Source organism: Carcharodon carcharias, chromosome 6 (genome assembly GCF_017639515.1).
Source record: "Carcharodon carcharias isolate sCarCar2 chromosome 6, sCarCar2.pri, whole genome shotgun sequence".
Taxonomy (NCBI): domain Eukaryota; kingdom Metazoa; phylum Chordata; class Chondrichthyes; order Lamniformes; family Lamnidae; genus Carcharodon; species Carcharodon carcharias.
The window spans coordinates 120,495,834-120,515,930 of record NC_054472.1 but is presented as its reverse complement, the minus strand read 5'-3'; the positions used below and the strand labels follow the sequence as shown (position 1 = coordinate 120,515,930).

General features: G+C 49.5%; 1 protein-coding gene across 1 annotated transcript in view; it reads left to right on the top strand.

The window, feature by feature from the left end:
* Positions 1 to 9,769: 9,769 nt before the first annotated feature.
* Positions 9,770 to 20,097, top strand: part of yes1 (YES proto-oncogene 1, Src family tyrosine kinase) — an 80,278-nt gene continuing 69,950 nt past the window's right edge. Inside the window, exon 1 of the mRNA XM_041189693.1 lies at positions 9,770 to 10,083. The gene's annotated coding sequence lies outside the window, so the exon portion shown is untranslated. The remainder of the gene's footprint in view (positions 10,084 to 20,097) is intronic.

Below are 20,097 nucleotides of genomic sequence, written 5' to 3'. Positions count from 1 at the left end.
CCTGAAGGTTTTATAAAATAAATAAATACATTTTCCGTACTTCACAAACATGTCCCAGCTCATGTGACACTGTCATATGAGTGGACATGTTTAAATAGATTTTTACTTTATTTATTGAAAAGTTTTATAATCCATTCAATCTCCCTGAGGCAGTGCGAAAGAGCACAGGCCCCGACTCTCCCTCCTCCCACTGCCCGATCGGCTCCGCGTCCGCCCCCACCTGCTCCTGCCCAACCCACCCGCCATGGAAAAAAATTCTCCCCATGTTTCTCCCTGCTTACCATTTTGCATAGCTCTGATAAAATAAGTAAATCCCCCTTTAGGTTGGTTTTGGGACTTTTAAAATGGATCACTTTTGAGTTCACTGAGTCATTGCCAAAACACACCTTTGCAGCTCCCTGAACAAAGTAACTTCCGATCATGTAATTGTAAAGATTCATCTTCCATCATCAGACTGGATCAATCACCCTGTGACTACATTTACACTCACACTGATGATTCATCTGAAACAGCAATATTCCCGATCTAGACAATCTGTATTTCCTACATCATTCTCTCTAAGGAGAGCAGAAAATTAAAGTGGGAATATACTTTACACAGTAGTAAATAGGATCATTCTCCCTTCTTAACATGCATCAATGTCCACAAGTCATTAACTTTCCTCTTTTCCTCTTTATTTTTTAGCATATATTTTAACATGAACTCAAATCCTACAAGCAACAGCAACAAGCTCACAATAAACCTGTTTTCTGCAACTCTCCCTCTTTACAAACTCCAAGTTGTTAAAACTCCACTCCCCATGTCCTTTCCGGAATAAAGTCTTGCTCACCCTGCACTCCAATACTAAACAATGAATATAGCCAGAGATAAAAACAAAAATAAAAACAAAAAAACTGCGGATGCTGGAAATCCAAAACAAAAACAGAATTACCTGGAAAAACTCAGCAGGTCTGGCAGCATCGGCGGAGAAGAAAAGAGTTGACGTTTCGAGTCCTCATGACCCTTCAACAGAACTTGAGTTCGAGTCCAAGAAAGAGTTGAAATATAAGCTGGTTTAAGGTGTGTGTGTGGGGGGGCGGAGAGATAGAGAGACAGAGAGGTGGAGGGGGGGGTGTGGTTGTAGGGACAAACAAGCAGTGATAGAAGCAGATCATCAAAAGATGTCAACGACAATAGTACAATAGAACACATAGGTGTTAAAGTTAAAGTTGGTGATATTATCTAAACGAATGTGCTAATTAAGAATGGATGGTAGGGCACTCAAGGTATAGTTCTAGTGGGGTTTTTTTTTTATAATGGAAATAGGTGGGAAAAGGAAAATCTTTATAATTTGTTGGAAATAAAAAGGGAAGGGGGAAACAGAAAGGTGGGGGGGATGGGGGAGGGAGCTCACGACCTAAAGTTGTTGAATTCAATATTCAGTCCGGAAGGCTGTAAAGTCCCTAGTCGGAAGATGGGGTGTTGTTCCTCCAGTTTGAGTTGGGCTTCACTGGAACAATGCAGCAAGCCAAGGACAGACATGTGGGCAAGAGAGCAGGGTGGAGTGTTAAAATGGCAAGCGACAGGGAGGTTTGGGTCATTCTTGCGGACAGACCGCAGGTGTTCTGCAAAGCGGTCGCCCAGTTTACGTTTGGTCTCTCCAATGTAGAGGAGACCACATTGGGAGCAACGAATGCAGTAGACTAAGTTGGGGGAAATGCAAGTGAAATGCTGCTTCACTTGAAAGGAGTGTTTGGGTCCTTAGACGGTGAGGAGAGAGGAAGTGAAGGGGCAGGTGTTGCATCTTTTGCGTGGGCATGGGGTGGTGCCATAGGAGGGGGTTGAGGAGTAGGCGGTGATGGAGGAGTGGACCAGGGTGTCCCGGAGGGATCGATCCCTACGGAATGCCGATAAGGGGGGTGAAGGGAAGATGTGTTTGGTGGTGGCATCATGCTAGAGTTGGCGGAAATGGCGGAGGATGATCCTTTGAATGCGGAGGCTGGTGGGGTGATAAGTGAGGACAAGGGGGACCCTATCATGTTTCTGGGAGGGAGGAGAAGGCGTGAGGGCGGATGCGCGGGAGATGGGCCAGACACGGTTGAGGGCCCTGTCAACGACCGTGGGTGGAAAACCTCAGTTAAGGAAGAAGGAGGACATGTCAGAGGAACTGTTTTTGAATGTAGCATCATCAGAACAGATGCGACGGAGGCGAAGGAACTGAGAGAATGGGATGGAGTCCTTACAGGAAGCGGGGTGTGAGGAGCTGTAGTCGAGATAGCTGTGGGAGTCGGTGGGTTTGTAATGGATATTGGTGGACAGTCTATCACCAGTGATTGAGACAGAGAGGTCAAGGAAGGGAAGGGAAGTGTCAGAGATGGACCACGTGAAAATGATGGAGGGGTGGAGATTGGAAGCAAAATTAATAAATTTTTCCAAGTCCTGACGAGAGCATGAAGCGGCACCGAAGTAATCATCGATGTACCGGAGAAAGAGTTGTGGAAGGGGGCCGGAGTAGGACTGCAACGAGGAATGTTCCACATACCCCATAAAGAGACAGGCATAGCTGGGGCCCATGCGGGTACCCATAGCCACACCTTTTATTTGGAGGAAGTGAGAAGAGTTGAAGGAGAAATTGTTCAGCGTGAGAACAAGTTCAGCCAGACGGAGGAAAGTAGTGGTGGATGGGGATTGTTCGGACCTCTGTTCGAGGAAGAAGCTAAGGGCCCTCAGACCATCCTGGTGGGGGATGGAGGTGTAGAGGGATTGGACGTCCATGGTGAAGAGGAAGCGGTTGGGGCCAGGGAACTGGAAATTGTTGATGTGACGTAAGGTGTCAGAGGAATCACGGATGTAGGTGGGAAGGGACTGGACAAGGGGAGAGAGAAGGGAGTCAAGATAACGAGAAATGAGTTCTGTGGGGCAGAAGCAAGCTGAGACGATCGGTCTACCGGGGCAGTTCTGTTTGTGGATTTTGGGTAGGAGATAGAAGCGGGCCGTCCGAGGTTGGGCGACTATCAGGTTGGAAGCTGTGGGAGGGAGATCCCCAGAGGAGATGAGGTCACTGACAGTCCTGGAAACAATGGCTTGATGTTCAGTGGTGGGGTCATGGTCCAGGGAGAGGTAGGAGGAAGTGTCTGCGAGTTGACGCTCAGCCTCCGCGAGGTAGAGGTCAGCGCGCCAGACAACAACAGCACCACCCTTGTCAGCGGGTTTGATGACAATGTCAGGGTTGGACCTGAGAGAATGGAGTGCAGTAAGTTCAGAGAGAGACAGGTTAGAATGGGTGAGAGGAGCAGAGAAATTGAGACGACTAATGTCGCGCCGACAGTTCTCAATGAAAAGATCGAGAGAAGGTAAGAGGGAGGGGTCCAGGTGGAGGGAGAATATTGGAGATGGGTAAAAGGATCCGTTGAACTGGGAGAGGACTCCTGCCCAAAGAACTGAGCCCGGAGACGAAGACGGCGGAAGAAGAGTTCAGTATCATGCCGAGCCCGAAATTCATTGAGGTGAGGGCATAAGGGTATGAAACTAAGTCCTTTGCTGAGCACTTAACGTTCAGCATCAGAGAGGGGAAGGTCAGGAGGTATAGTGAATACACGGCTGGGGTTGGGATTGGAAGAAAGGGTGGGGACGGAGCGACAGGCAGGGGTGGAGGGTCCTAGATGGGTGTTGGTGTCGATGAGTTGTTGGAGCTTGCGTTCCTTAGCACTTGAGAGAAAGAGAAAAAGTTTCTTGTTGAGGCGTCGGATGAGCCGAAGGATAAAATGAAACTGGGGCACGCGCAGCTTTGAAAAAGGGTACGGCGGTGCTGCTGGAGGGAGAGGTCGAGTGTGTTCATATGGCGGCGCATGGCACTGAGTGTGGATTTCAGAATGTGACGGGAACAGCAGTCCGAGAAACGTTTTATGTCCCGGAGATACCTGTAATCCTGGGTGGGTTCGAAACATGAGGGGTGGAATTTCAGTTGAAATCCACGTGGGGTAAGTCGGAGACGGAGACAGTCACTGAGAAAGGAGATATGGCTGTGAAAGCGGGTTTTAGTAAACACCTTGTCAAACACTAGGAGGGAAATGGAAAACAAGGAAAGTGAGCAAGACAACAGAGAGATATGGAAATCTTGTCGCAGAGAGGAACAGAACTTCTTCAAGGAGGTAGGCATTTCTTGAAGAGCAGTGGCAGTCAATTAAACACAAGAGATAAAAACAAAAAAACTGCGGATGCTGGAAATCCAAAACAAAAACAGAATTACCTGGAAAAACTCAGCAGGTCTGGCAGCATCGGCGGAGAAGAAAAGAGTTGACGTTTCGAGTCCTCACGACCCTTCGACAGAACTTGAGTTCGAGTCCAAGAAAGAGTTGAAATATAAGCTGGTTTAAGGTGTGTGTGTGGGGGGGCGGAGAGATAGAGAGACAGAGAGGTGGAGAGGAAGTTTGGGAGAGTAAGGAGCCCTGCTATACCTCTTACACCTTCATTGTGGGCTATTAACACACTTAAATACACCGAGGGAGAGGTGACTGTAAGTTGCAAACATGCTTACTTCAGTATATTGTTGGAAGGTGGGACTTGCTCTTTTTAGTCTGCAGGCCTAATAAAGTTGCAAAATATTTTGCAAAATAACACAGTGTCTATTGGCACTTATTTTCCTGCTTGTCTCGTCTGCATTGCTATTGTACCACTGACCTTGCTGGATGACATCATAGAGATCCAAATAAGGATCCTCCAGTGCCTTGTCTAATTTCAGTTTCATTGGCCCATCAGTAAATGTAGAATAGCTCTATTCGTTCTCCTATATTTTCGGACATCTTTTCATGAACTCCTGGAAATTTTAGGTTTTGTTATACCGCCCCTTTTAGGTGCTGAAATTGTTTAATTGATGCAGTAGAATTACATTTCTGGCCCCACCATGCTGAGTGACTGGCACACTTAGCACTTGGAGCTCGGCCACATTATGATAATTTAACTAACCTCCCAGAAACTCCAGGGCGGTGAAGATGCTGCGTCCATCTCCCACTTGTTGTAGAGAAATCCTGCTCCACAAATTTTCTTTTTTTATTATTTGTTCACAGGATGTGGGCATCGCTGGCGAGGCCAGCATTTATTAGCCACTCCTAATTGCCCTTGAGAAGATGGTGGTGAGCTGCCTTCTTGAACCGCTGCAGTCCCTATGGTGTAGGTACACCCACAGTACTGTTAGGAAGGGAGTTCCTGGATTTTGATCCAGCGACAGTGAAGGAACGGTGATACATTTCCAAGTCAGGATGGGGTGTGACTTGGAGGGGAACTTGCAGGTGGTGGTGTTCCCATGCACCTACTACCCTTGTCCTTCTAGGTGGTAGAGGCTATGGGTTTGGAAGGTGCTGTTGAAGGAGCCTTGGTGAGTTGCTACAGTGTATCTTACAGATGGTACATGCTGCTGCCACAGTGTGTCAGTGGTGGAGGGAGTGAATGTTTAAAGTGGTGGATAGGGTGCCAATCAAGTGGGCTGCTTTGTCCTGGATGGTATCAAGCTTCTTGAGTGTTGTGGGAGCTGCAGTCATCCAGGTAAGTGGAGAGTATTCCATCATTCCTGACTTGTGTCTTGTAGATGGTGGACAGGCTTTGGGGAGTCAGGAGGTGAGTTACTCGCTGCAAGATCCCTAGCCTCTGACCTGGTCTCTCAGCCATAATATTTATATGGTTAGTCCAGTTCAGTGTCTGGTCAATGGTAACCCCCAGGATGCTGATAGTGGGGGATTCAGCAATGGTAATGCCATTGAATGTCAAGGGGTGATGGTTAGATTCTCTCTTGTTGGAGATGGTCACTGCCTGACACTTGTGTGGCACAAATATTACTTGCCACTTGTCAGCCCAAGCCAGCAAGCTGTCCAGGTCTTGCTGTATTTGGACATGGACTGCTTCAGTATCTGTGGAGTTGCGAAGGGTGCTGAATATTGTGCAATCAAGATCTAACACCCCCACTTCTGACCTAATAATGTAAGGAAGGTCATTGATGAAGCAGCTGAAGATGGGTGGGCCTAGGACTCTACCCTGAGGAACTCCTGCAGTGATGTCCTGGAGCTGAGATGATTGACCTCCAACAACCACAACTATTTTTCTTTGTGCTAGGTATGACTCCAACCAGCGGAGAGTTTTCTCCATGATTCCAGTTGACTCCAGTGTTGCCAGGCTCCTTGATGCCACACTTGGTCAAATGCTGCCTTGATGTCAAGGGCAGTTACTTTCATTTCACCTCTGGAGTTCAGCTTTTTTGTCCACTTTTGAACCAATTTCAGAAAAATTAAACTGACATTTCCCACCTTCCAACTGAATCTCACTTAACAGGCAAAAGCCAGAAATTAAAGGCTATGTAAATAGTATAATACTTTATACTATTTGGTAAAAATATAATATTTTAATATAAAATAAATAATTATTTCTCACAGCCTGAGTCTCTCAGTGGCAGTGCCAAACATACTGTCAGTGTTTGTTTAAACCTGCAGGTGGCGGTGCTGAGCTCCCTGTCAGTGCTTGCTGTAACTGTTAATTGCTCCCTCTCCTCAGGTACTATGCTCCTTTCTTGTTGTCATCACGCTCTTCCTAAAAAAAGACCGCCTTTACAATTAACCTTCCCCAACCCCCTCCCGAACCTCTTCAAAGCCCTTAAATATGTGTCCCTCTTTCCTGGAATTCCATGCTTGAACATAGGAACAAGAGAAAGTCTTTCAGCCCATGGAGCCTGCCCCACCATTCAATATGATCATGGCTGATTGAACATTTCAATGCCTTTTGCCCACACTATCCCCATAACCCTTTACGTCAGAAATCTATCAATCTCTAACTTAAACAAACCCAATGACTGAACTTCCACAGCCCTCTGAGGTAGAGAATTCCAAATATTCACAGCCCTCTGACTAAAGAAATTTCTCCTCATCTCGATCATAAGTGGCTTCCCCTCTTATTTTGAAATTATGTCCCATGGTTCTAGACTCTCCAACCAGGGGAACCATCTTACCTGCATCTACCCTGTCTATTCCTTTAAGTATTTTGTAGGTTTCAATGAGATCACCTCTCATTCTTCGAAACTCTAGAGAATACAGGCCCAGTTTCCCCAATCTCTCTTCAAAAACAGTCCCACCAGCCCCGGAACAAGTCTGATGAACCTTCATTGTGCTCCCTCTATGGCAATAATATCCTTTCTGAGGTAAGTGAATCAAAACTGCACACAATACTCCAGGTGTGATCTAACCAAGTTTCTATACAATTGAAACAAGACTTCACTATTCCTGTACTCATGTCCTCTTGCGATAAAGGCTAACATTCCATTAGCCTTCCTAATTGCCTGCTGCACCTGCATGTTAGCTTTCAGTGACTTATGAACAAGGACACCCAGGTCCCTTTACACATCTACATTTTTTAATCTCTTACCATTTAGGAAGTACTCTGCACATCTGTTCCTTCTACCAAAGTGGATAACCTCACATATTTCCACATTATATTCCATCTGCCATGTTCTTGCCCACTCACTAAGTCTGTCCAAATCCTCCTGTAGCCACTTCCTGACAGTACACATTCCCACCTAGCTTTGTACCATCCACAAACTTTTTATTCCTACTCTCTGTTTTCTGCCTGTTAGCCAATCCTTAATCCATACTAGTATTTTGCCTCCTATCCCATGGGCTTTTATTTTGCAAATCAGTTTTCTGCCCCTGCCACAGCATTGAAAGAGCCCCAATCAGGGTCATAAATGGCATCCAATATGACTGTGACTGTGGTGCACTATTCCTCCTCATCCCTCTTCCTGTGTCTGAAACCTTTAGCACAGTTGATCCCACCATCCTCCTCCAATGTCCCTACTGCATTGTGCAACTGAGTAAGACTGCCTTTGCCTACTTCTAATCTTATCTATCTGATCGTAGTCTATAATGGCTTTTCTCCATGCTTACACACCATTATCCCTGGAGCCCCCCAAGGATCTGCCCTTGGATCCCCTTCTATGTCTTATGCTGCCCCTCAGTGATACTATATGGTCAAGTGGCATATGTACACTGACCACACCAAGTGCAGCACCACCTTGCCACCCTTTCTCCCAAACTCTACTGTCTCTGATTCAACATGCTACTTGTCTGATATCTAGTCAGGTGAGTGGAAATTTCCTCCAATTAAACATCAGCATGACCAAAGCGATTATATTTGGCCCTGTTACAAAATTTGTTCTTTAACTATCAATTTTATCATCCTCCCTGCATGGTTACTGATTCCTATTTCACCTGGAGCTGAGCTTTTGAGCTCATATACTCTCCATCAGCGAGAGCACCTGCTTCCACATCTGTAATTTCATTCGTCTCCTTCTGAAACCCTCATTCATGCTTTTGTTACATAGAATTATAGATCCATAGGGCAGAATTTTACAGTCGGCGAGCAGGGGGCGGGGCCCACTCGCCGATGCGTAAAACCCCCGACATCATCCTGCCCCATTTAAATTTTCAGGAAGGTGGGGGCGCAGCAAAATCAGCTGCGGGCCTGTCGACCTGTCAATTACCAATTGAGGCCATTGACAGATTAATTAAGCAATTAAAGGGTCTGCCCGTCCAACCTTAAGGTTGGCAAGTTGGCCAGAATCCCTAGCGGCAACTAGAAAAAACATGAAACCTCATCCAGCGGCGGGATGAGGTTTCATGTACGGTTTTAAAATTGTAATAAAGTTGTTATGGAAATTATGGAAACATGTCACATGAGGGGACATGTAAGGGATTTTTCTTTTCTCTATCTTTAATATTGTTAAAAGTCGAGGCGATCTCCCTGAGGCTGCACTTAGCCTCAGGGAGATGAGTGTGCTCTTTCGTAAGCATGCGCGAAAGAGCGCACTCTCGCTTTTAGGGATTCTCCCCCGCCCGCACAGGTAGTGCATAGCACTTCCCGGCAGACGTCACGCTGGGTGGGCCTTAATTGGCCCACCCCATAAAATGGCGGTGCGGCCCCGATCGCTGGCGGTGATCGGCTCCGCGCCCACCCGTGATTGGGTCAGGCCCACCTGCCCGATGTACAGAAAATTCAGCCCATAGAATAGTTGCAGAACAGGAGACCATTCAACCTAACATGTCTGTGCTGGCTCTCTGTAGAGCAACTTAATTAGTTCCACACTCCTGCCCTTCTCTGCATTTATTAACTTTTCCTGTTAACTTTTCTTTGTTAACAATTCCCTTTTGAAGGCCTTGATTGTATTTTCCTCCACTATTCTCATATGTGGTGCAATCCAAGTTCTATCCACTTATTACTAAGGAAGATTGTTCTTGTGGTGCCAGGGCAGAAGGGGGAGGTGTGGTGCCGGGGTGACAGGGGGCAGGGCGGTGCTGAGCCGGGTCAGCAGAGGGGCGGTATGGGTCCAGGATGGCTGGGGGCAGTGCGAAGCCAGGGCAGCAAGAGGCGGTGCGGTGCCGGGGCGGCAGGTAGCAGTGCGGAGGCGGTGAGGTGCGGTGCCGGGGCGGCAGGTAGCAGGGTGGTGCAGGGGCTGGGGTGGCAGGGGCAGGGCAGGGCCCGGGCGGCATGGGGCGGGGCGGTGCAGTGCCGGGTCCGGGGCGGCAGGGGGCGGGGCCGGGTCCGGGGCGGCAGGGAGCAGTGCGGAGGCGGTGAGGTGCGGTGCCGGGGCGGCAGGTAGCAGGGTGGTGCAGGGGCTGGGGTGGCAGGGGCAGGGCAGGGCCCGGGCGGCATGGGGCGGGGCGGTGCAGTGCCGGGTCCGGGGCGGCAGGGGGCGGGGCCGGGGCCGGGGCGGCAGGGAGCAGTGCGGGGCCGGGGCGGCAGGGGGCGGTGTGATCATTGCTTCCAGAAGTGCCGCCATCTTGGTGGCGGTTGCTGGCGGAGGTTTGAAGCTTTGAGTGAATCGGCGCGGGCGCGAGGATGGTGTAGGTCCGGGGCCTGGAGCCCGTGGTTGGGGATTGGTTTGGGGTCTCGCTGTTTGCTTCGTGTGGAGCTGGCGGGAGAAGAAGCGATGACCACGGCGCAAGAGTGAGTCGGGCCCAGCCCGGATCGGGTCAGTTGGCGGAGCCGCTCCGTTCTCTCCCGGCTGCAGGCAGAGTTGTTGAAGTGATGCGGGTGTGAGGAGGAAACCGAGCCCCGAGTGGAGAGCAGGTGAGCGGGGCCCGGAGCTGCGTTCAGACACAGGCTGGGGTTAATCTGGCCAAAGTGGCCTGTGCCCTGGGAGGGTTTGTGTGTTTCCCGGCTCCGCAAGCCGAGTTTTAAATGGGACAGCTTTGGGGATTCGTCCGCCCGGCGTCTCCCCCTCCCCCGCCCGCCCCGCCGTCTCTCCCCCGCCCGCCCCGCCGTCTCTCCGCCCCCCCCCCCCCCGTCTCGCCCCGTCTCCCTCTCTCCCCCCCCCCCTCCCGCCACCCCCCGCCCCCCCCCTCCCGCCACCCCCGCCCCCCCCTCCCGCCACCCCCGCCCCCCCCTCCCGCCACCCCCGCCCCCCCGTCTCCCTCTCCCCCCGCCCCCCCGTCTCCCTCTCCCCCCGCCCCCCCGTCTCCCTCTCCCCCCGCCCCCCCGTCTCCCTCTCCCCCCGCCCCCCCGTCTCCCTCTCCCCCCGCCCCCCGTCTCCCTCCCCCCGCCCCCCCCGTCTCCCTCTCCCCCCCCGCCCCCCCGTCTCCCCCCGCCCCCCCCCCCGTCTCCCTCTCCCCCGCCCCCCCGTCTCCCTCTCCACCCGCTCCCCCCTCCCCCCCGTCTCCCTCTCCCCCCGCCCCCCCCCGTCTCCCTCTCTCCCCGCCCCCCCGTCTCCCTCTCTCCCCGCCCCCCCGTCTCCCTCTCCCCCCCGCCCCCCCGTCTCCCTCTCCCCCCCGCCCCCCCGTCTCCCTCTCCCCCCCCGCCCCCCCCGTCTCCCTCTCCCCCCCGCCCCCCCCGTCTCCCTCTCCCCCCCGCCCCCCCGTCTCCCTCTCCCCCCGCCCCCCCCGTCTCCCTCTCCCCCCGCCCCCCCGTCTCCCTCTCCCCCCGCCCCCCCCGTCTCCCTCTCCCCACGCCCCCCCGTCTCCCTCTCCCCACGCCCCCCCCGTCTCCCTCTCCCCACGCCCCCCCGTCTCCCTCTCCCCCCGCCCCCCCGTCTCCCTCTCCGCCCCCCGTCTCCCCCCGCCCCCCCCGTCTCCCTCTCCCCCCGCCCCCCCGTCTCCCTCTCCACCCGCCCCCCCCGTCTCCCTCTCCCCCCGCCCCCCCGTCTCCCTCTCCCCCCGCCCCCCCGTCTCCCTCTCCCCCCCGCCCCCCCGTCTCCCTCTCCCCCCCGCCCCCCCGTCTCCCTCTCCCCCCGCCCCCCCGTCTCCCTCTCCCCCCCGCCCCCCCGTCTCCCTCTCCCCCCCGCCCCCCCGTCTCCCTCTCCCCCCCGCCCCCCCGTCTCCCTCTCCCCCCCGCCCCCCCGTCTCCCTCTCCCCCCCGCCCCCCCGTCTCCCTCTCCCCCCCCGCCCCCCCGTCTCCCTCTCCCCCCCGCCCCCCCGTCTCCCCCCCGCCCCCCCGTCTCCCTCCCGCCCCCCCGTCTCCCTCTCCCCCCCGCCTCCCGTCTCCCTCTCCCCCCCGCCCTCCCGTCTCCCTCTCCCCCCCGCCCCCCCCCGTCTCCCTCTCCCCCCCGCCCCCCCCCGTCTCCCTCTCCCCCCCGCCCCCCCGTCTCCCTATCCCACCCGTCTCCCTCTCCCCCCCGTCCCCCCGTCTCCCTCTCCCCCCCCCGTCCCCCCGTCTCCCTCTCCCCCCCGTCCCCCCGTCTCCCTCTCCCCCCCGTCTCCCTCTCCCCCCCCGCCCCCCCGTCTCCCTCTCCCCCCCGCCCCCCCGTCTCCCTCTCCCCCCCCGCCCCCCCGTCTCCCTCTCCCCCCCCCCCCCCCGTCTCCCCTCCCCCCCGCCCCCCCCGTCTCCCCCTCCCCCCCGCCCCCCCCCCGTCTCCCTCTCCCCCCCGCCCCCCCCGTCTCCCTCTCCCCCCCCGCCCCCCCCCGTCTCCCTCTCCCCCCCGCCCCCCCCCGTCTCCCTCTCCCCCCCGCCCCCCCCGTCTCCCTCTCCCCCCCGCCCCCCCCGTCTCCCTCTCCCCCCCGCCCCCCCCGTCTCCCTCTCCCCCCCGCCCCCCCCGTCTCCCTCTCCCCCCCCGCCCCCCCCCGTCTCCCTCTCCCCCCCGCCCCCCCCGTCTCCCTCTCCCCCCCGCCCCCCCCGTCTCCCTCTCCCCCCCGCCCCCCCGTCTCCCTCTCCCCCCCCGCCCCCCCGTCTCCCTCTCCCCCCCGCCCCCCCGTCTCCCTCTCCCCCCCGCCCCCCCGTCTCCCTCTCCCCCCCGCCCCCCCCCCGTCTCCCTCTCCCCCCGCCCGCCACCGTCTCCCTCTCCCCCCCGTCTCCCCCACCCCGCCACACTGCCCCCATTTCCCCCCCCATATCTCTCCCCCCCCCCCCCCCCCCCCCCCCCCCCCCCCCGCCCCGACCAACTGTTCCACCTGGCCCCTCTAAACACTCTCAATTGCCACGCTGGAGATTTCCCCCAAACAGTGGAAATAAATGACGAATTAATGGTTTGATTGTGTTGGTAAATGATCAAATTATGATTAATGACACCCCAGAAAACTCACTACTCTTCAATCTTTTTACATCCACCTGATGAATGGATGGGTGAGATGGCTTAGATACTTCATTTTAAAAACGGCACTTCAAGCAATACAGCAGTTCCACATTGTGATGGATTCTATGAATTATTTGAGTCTGACTAAAATATGACATTCAAATTGTGCTTTCAAGTCACTGTGCATCTAAATTTGTTTCATATTGATGCAAAAGCAGTGATGTTATACTGCTGAAAATCCTCCCTGAAATTGAGTGTATCATCTTAATGTGAACTATTAGAAGTTGAAATGTATAACTTTTTGGAAGTCTTGTTCTGACCCTGTGCTGTGCTTTACTGATTTTGGTAGACCTACCTATTTAAAACTTATGTAACTTATTTGTTTAGGTGAACTTAGGTTTGTCAAAGCAGAAACTCCTCCCTAAAATAAGTGTGTGGGTTATGTACAACATCAATCTTTCGTAGGTATTTGATTAACTATCTGTTTATGAGCTGCAATTAGTATATGCTGAGTGAAACAGTTGTGAAAGCATAGGATTGGAAGAAGCATTGAATCTTAGTGGCAAACAGTGACATTTTTAAATGGGAACTTAGCCTACATTTAGAAATATACAAGTTATAACATGTTGGGATTCACAGTAAACTGTCTCTTATACCCCATTTTAAGATGTTTTGAATAGCGTAGTTTTGTTATCAGTTGATTAACAAACTATTACCCATTAACGCATTGTACGTAGAATGTACCCTGTTATAAAGTAGTTGGGAACTGGATGCAGAAGTGTTTTATGTAACATCTGCAAAATTACTGGCTAGGTGAAACAATGAAAGGGATGTTTCCCCATTCTCTGGAACTTGGCCTGGATTTTGGCCTCTCCCTGGAGAGCAGAGCCCCAGGAGGTTGACTCGGAGCCTGGCAGCTCTGACCCCAATCGCCACCACCGCATGCTTGATGCCCTTCAGCACAATGGTGAAGCAGAGTGCTGTGAGGAAGATGGAGCTGACCAGCGATCTAGTCATCTACAGAGTGGTCACTGGCTCTACAGAAAGAGGAGAGCCAAGGCTGAGAAGCTGTCCAGTAACAGAGAAGGAGATCATCACCCTGGTCAGCGGTACATGCAGAAGCAGTGATCCCTGTCATGTTAACATTTACAGAGCTGTCAGGGAAAGCAAAACCTGTTCTCTTTGGTTTATCATACCAATGGGAATGTGGAAGTTTTATTTACATTGTGTTTAGTTTATTTTCATGTTGATGTTACATATTGGAGGCAAAAAATCTTGGTTGTGAACACATCTGATATTGCATATACTTCAATGGGAAAGCATGGTTCGATAAAAGTAGTTTTGATTTAAGTAATGATTTCCATGAACGTGTCTACTGCAGTCCTTAACATGGGTTACTCATGTATTGCATTGAATTTACTGGATCTTTTATTTTCATTTCTGCATTTTTCAAAATGGTGTATAATTTCACATTTTCATATTTTCATACTTTAACTTTAATATAAGACAATCATGATTGAAGGCTGTGGCCTGGTTCCAAAGTGTAAAATATTTCCCAAGTTTATCTAGACAGCCTTAAAAGTTGCATAATTGCTTATTGGCTCAAATGGATAGTAAAAAAAAATCACCAAGTCTTTTTTTGCATTGATGGTGTGTTGTCAGTTGTGAAATGTGTTGAACGTGCGATTAAATAGTGCAATTTAAATGTGGAAATAGTTTGGTATTGCAATATGGAAATAATGGAAGCGAGCGCAATGAAAAAATTTGCATAACAGACAAACTTATAGCTATATTTTGATTGTTTTAGTAGCATGTATCCTGTGGTTACAATACTGAAGGGTAAGTAATAATTCCTAAATTATTCCATATTTAATGGAATTTTGCACTTGGTAGTAAAGGGTTTGTCATTCACCTTGCAGATAGCTACCTACAGACTTGGCAGCAGAGATTTTCTTTATTCTGTCATCTTTTCCAGCTCTGTGTCGCCTACGTGGGATCCTTGGCGTCTGTAAGCAGGACAAAGATCAGCATGGCTCTTCAGTCATTCAGGTTGAAGGATCCTCATTGAGCCACAAAGAGTATAAATCAGGAAATGTAAATTAGCTTTAAATAGTGTACGCAATGTGAAATAAAGCTAGGGAAATATAGATGGACTTGAGAGAGATAAACAACAAAATTGATGAGAAGAAAATTAAGATCTCCAACACAAGTTTTCTTCAGAGGGAGTGAGACTCCATGCTTGTAAAATTTATGTTTATGGGCCAGAGAGATTTTTCAATAATTTTATGTATCATGCCATTTAAAACTCAGTTACTCCTGATGCAGCAGCCCAAATATTTTCAGCCGTTTTCAGTACAGAACTAGTGATCAAGTTCAGCCTCAAGCTATCGCAGTCATTTCAAAGTTAAGTCTGTCAGTGAGGACTGCAATATGGCACTGTGTGGAGGAACGGGATAAACTAACGGCAGCTTATAGATTTCCATGCTTAACTTCCGGAGTATGCATGTGTAGTTGCTGTCACATTTCTGCCATTGTAAATTTAATGCTGATAGCCTCATTATTATTCTCATCACAACTTCCGGGACAATATTCTACAGCTTTTCAGTGGAGACATGAATGGAGCATATTTGTCAGATTTTGTTTCCCATTCACAATGCCATTTAATGGGGGATTTCACTATTACATTGGAATGACTGTACCTCCAGGAATCAGTGTTGTTACGAATGCAAGGTTTTATAAGATGGTTATGTATGGACTGCCTCTTTTAATTTAAGTTAATCCAGGATGCCTTGAAAAAGGGGTATAGTGGACTTTGCCTGACAACAAGCCAGGTGATGGTTATAATGTGGAGCAGGGGCCCAGATTGAGTGCTATTGAAATGCATGTGCCTTGTTTAACATCAGAACACAAAGGGAGAGGAAGATGTTTTTGCTATTGCAGACTTACTGTCTCAGAGATTTGAAACAAAGGGAGAGAGACAGGGAACAGCTGCTGCAAGCAGAGGGAAAAGGCTTTTGTTAGCATTTAGACAGAATGCGGGTGAGAAGATGTTCTCTGGCCGAAGAGAGAAAACCTGTGGAAATTTAAGGACTCTGGAAGATTCATCCTGGTTTTTTTTTTATTCATTCATGGGATGCGGGCTTCGTTGGCTGGGCCAGCATTTATTGTCCATTCTAACTGCCCTTGAGAAGGTGGTGGTGTGCTGCCGCCTTGAACCGCTGCAGTCCATCATTCATCCTGATTTGGTGGGGGAAGCAATCTCTGGAGTGGGCCCAGTTGAGTTATCAGGAGACAGAGGGTCACAATTTGCAAGGTCACTGAACATTACGACTCAGCAGAACTATGAGAAGTGAAGACATTGGAAGCTATGAGTGACTGCACTATTTCCTGTGAATACTGCAATTCTGTGGAGAGCGTGCTGTAATATATATATATATATATGTGTGTGTGTGTATATATATATATATATATATATATATGTAGTGTGGGATTAACAGTCATGTTAAGACTCTAACAATTGTTAACTTTTCTGTAGTTTAGAGTAATGGTTGCCTACTAAGTAATGTTTAGTTGAAATTGATTTTGGTTTGTTATGGTAAAAGTCTTAAAATGTGAAATCTTGTCATGAAATTCCTTTAAGTTAGTCATGGAATTCAAATCCTTTTGTTTTTAAGTTATTGGTCTCTAAGGAGGTTGTAACAATATGGAGAGATGATGCCATTTAGTAAGCAGAAATCTTACATATATAAAGTTTGTGTGCCTGTGGTTGAGTCCTTTATCTTTATCACAGGATTCTTGTCAAAGTTGTAAATAATTTTCACAATCCATCACAAAACCTGTGTGTGCAATCTACTTTGTACTATTGTATCTATATTGCTGCCTGATGAGATTAATATTACAAGGTTTACACTAATTTTAATTTTAAAATATTAATGGTCAGAACAGTACTGTTCTTTTAAAAAAAATCCCTGAATCAAAAACACTCATTCAATCTGGCAGAGATCGGCTTTATCCACTAATTTAATGCTGAAAGTAATGACATTGTGCAGTTGAAATATAAAGGGATCTGTTAACCATTATAACCTTGGGCTACAAGCAACAGCGTTTACAGTATTCCCTATTTAAAGCTCTCCTGGCCCAGCATGTTCTGTGCCATAGCATGGTACATGGTATGGTATTAAGTGCAATTAAGCTCTTACTTTGTCTTCAGTGAGGAGAGAACGTTGGAATGCTATTCACAACTTCACCTGTGCATTATGTCACAACCATTGACAGAGTGGCATCAGTAGAAGAAAGGTACTGTGGGAGCCTGGACAAAGGATTTAAATTGAAATATAAGATGAGAAACCACTAAATGATCAAATACTATTTATTGCTGAACCACTTCCAATGAAAGACATTTAGCAATAAGTGATAGCTTTTGTTTTCCTGAGCGCACCCCTTTAGGCTACAGTATACATTTTGTGTTACTCAGTAGTAGATTCAACATGTTTCACAATTGGCATTGTATATTTGTTAAATGCTGCCAGAAATACATCCGTCTATGCTAGGAGGTACTGCAGTAGAAATTAAAATGCTTGCTCAGGAAAGTCTGAATGTGTAATATTGTGAAAGATGAGAATATTTTGGAATTGCACTGTTACAGTATGGTCCAGCACATGGTTCAGACAATGTGTGGGTCCTGCCCATTAAAGGAGAGATGATGGCATAGAGTACTGGACTAGTAATCCAGAAGCCCAGGCTAATGCCCTGGAGCAGAGGTTCAAATCCCACCATGGCAGCTGGTGGAATTTAAATTCAATTAATTAATTCAATTGATAAATTAAAATGTATAATTGTAAAATAGTCTCATCACGGTTGTCATAAAAACCCATCCGGCTCACTGATGTCCTTCAGGGAAAGAAATTTGCTATCCTTAGCAGGTCTGGCCTACATGTGACACCAGACCCACAGCAAGTGGTTGACTCTTAATTGCCCTCTGAAATGGTACAATTTAGTACAGAAAAGTCAATAAGGAATAAAACTGGACGGACCACCTAGCACTGACTTAAGTACCAATAACGGCGACGGCACACCCAGCCCTGTCAGCCTTGCAAAATCCTCCTTATTAACACTTGGGAGCTTGTGCCAAAATTGGGAGAGCTGACCCACAGACTAGTTAAGCAACAGCCTGACATAGTTCACTCAGCAAATTATAACTTAGAGCCAGTTTCCCAGACACCATCCACACCAGCCCTGGGTGTGCCCTGCCCTACCAGCAGGGCAGAGCCAATGGAAAACAGCAGTGTACATCAGGAGGGAGTTGCTCTGGGAGTCCTCAACATTAATTCCATGAAGCCTCATGGCATCAGGTCAAACATGGGCAAGAAAACCTCCTGCTGATTACTTCCTATCACTTACCCTCAGCTCATGAATCAGTCTTCCTTTATATTGAACACTACTTGGAGGAAGCAGAGTGCAGCAAAGGCACAAAATGTACTCTGGGTGGGGGACTTCAATGTCCATCACCAAGAGTGGCTCAGTAGTACCACTACTGACTGAACTGGTCGAGTCCTGAAGGACATGCCTGCCAGACTAGGCCTGCAGCAGGTGTTGAGGGAACCAATGAGAGGAAAAAATCCACTAGTCACCTATAGCAATTGTATCTGCCCATGACGATATAGGTAGAAGTATCCGCTGCACAGTCTTTGTGGGAACAAATCCTGTCTTCACACTGAGTGTACCCTTCATTGTGTGGCTCGATCATTGTGCTAAATGAGATATTTTCATATCAGATCTAACATTTCAAAATTGGGCATCCATGAGGTTCTGTGGACCATCAGCAGAATTGTATTCAACCACAACCTTTAACCTCATGCCTGGCATATCCCTCAGTCTACCATTGCTGTCAAGCCAGAATCAACCCTGGTTCAATGAAGAGTGCAGGAGGGCATGCCAGGAGCAGTATCAGGCAGACCTAAAAATGAGCTGTCAAACTGATGAAGCTACCACAGAGGACTGCTTGTATGTCAAACACCATAAGCAGCATTTGATAGACCGAGCTAAGTGACCTGACATTCAAAGGATCAGCTTAAAACTATGGAGGTCCTGTCACGCCTGGTCATGACTAGTGATGGACAACTAAACAACTCACTGCAAGAGGAGGCTCAACAAATATCCCCATGCTCAATGATGGGGGGAGTCCAGCACATCAGTGCAGAAGATAAGGAGGAACCATTTGCAACAATTTTCATCCAGAAGTGCCAAGTGGATGTTCCATCTTGGTGCCCACCTGAGCTTCCCAGCATTACAATGCCAACCTTCAGCCAATTCAATTCACTCCAGGTGAGATCAAGAAATGGCTGAAGGCACCAGGCACTTCAAAGGCTATGAGCCTTGATAATATCCGGACAATAGTTCTGGAGCACAATTCGGCCAAGCTGTTCCAGTACAGCTTTAACAGTGGCATCTGCCGGCCAATGTGGAAAATTGCCCAGGCAATCCAGCCAATTACCATCCCACGGCCTCCTCTTGATCATCAGCAAAGTGATGGAAAGTGTTGTCAACTGTTAAGCAGCACTTACTGGTCAGTCACTGCTCTGTTTGAGTTCAGCCAGGGCACTTGGTTTCTGACCTCATTACAACCTTGATCCAACATGGACAAAAGAACTGAACTTAAGAAGGGAGGCAAGAGTGACTGCCCTCAACATCAAGGCAGCATTTGACTGAGCTCTGGCAAAATTGAAGTCAATGGGAATTAGGGGGAAAACGCTCCAGCCTCCTAGTGAAAAGGAGGATGGTTTGTTGGAGGCCAATCATCTCAATCCCAGGACATTGCTGCAGGTGTTCCTCGGTGTTGTGTAGGCCTGATCATCTTCAGCTGCTTCATCAATGACCCGCCCTCCATCATAAGAACAGGAGGGGGCTGTTTGCTGATCTTTGCACAATGCTCAGTACTATTTGCAACTCCTCAGATATTAAAGTAGTCCCTGCCAATATACAGCAAGACCTGAACAACGTTTAAACTTGGGCTGATAAATGACAAGCAACATTGATGCCACAGGCAATGATGATCTCCACCAAGAGAGAATCTAATCATCTCCCCTTGGCATTCAATGACATTACCATTGCTGAAACCCCACGAACAACATCCTGGGGGTTACCATCGACCAGAAACTGACATGGACCAGCCAGATAAATACTGTGGCTACAAGAGCAGGTCAGAGGCTGGAAATTCTGAGGACAGTAACTCACCTCCTGATTCTCCAAAGCCAGTTCACCATCTACAAGTCAAATGCAGCATGACCTGGACAATATAGAGTCTTGAATGGTGGTGGACAATTAAACAACTCAGAGGAGGAGTAGGAGGAGGCTCCACAAATATCCCCATCCTCAATGATGGGGGCAGTCCAGCATGTCAGTGCAAAAGATAAGGCTTGAAGCATTTGCCATGATCTTCAGCCAGAAGTGCTGAGTAGGTGATCCCTCTCTGCCTCCTCCTGAGGTCCCCAGCATCACAAATGCCAGTCTTCAGACAATTCAATTCACTCCACGTGACATCAAGAAATGGCTGATGGTACTGGATACTGCAAAAGTTATGG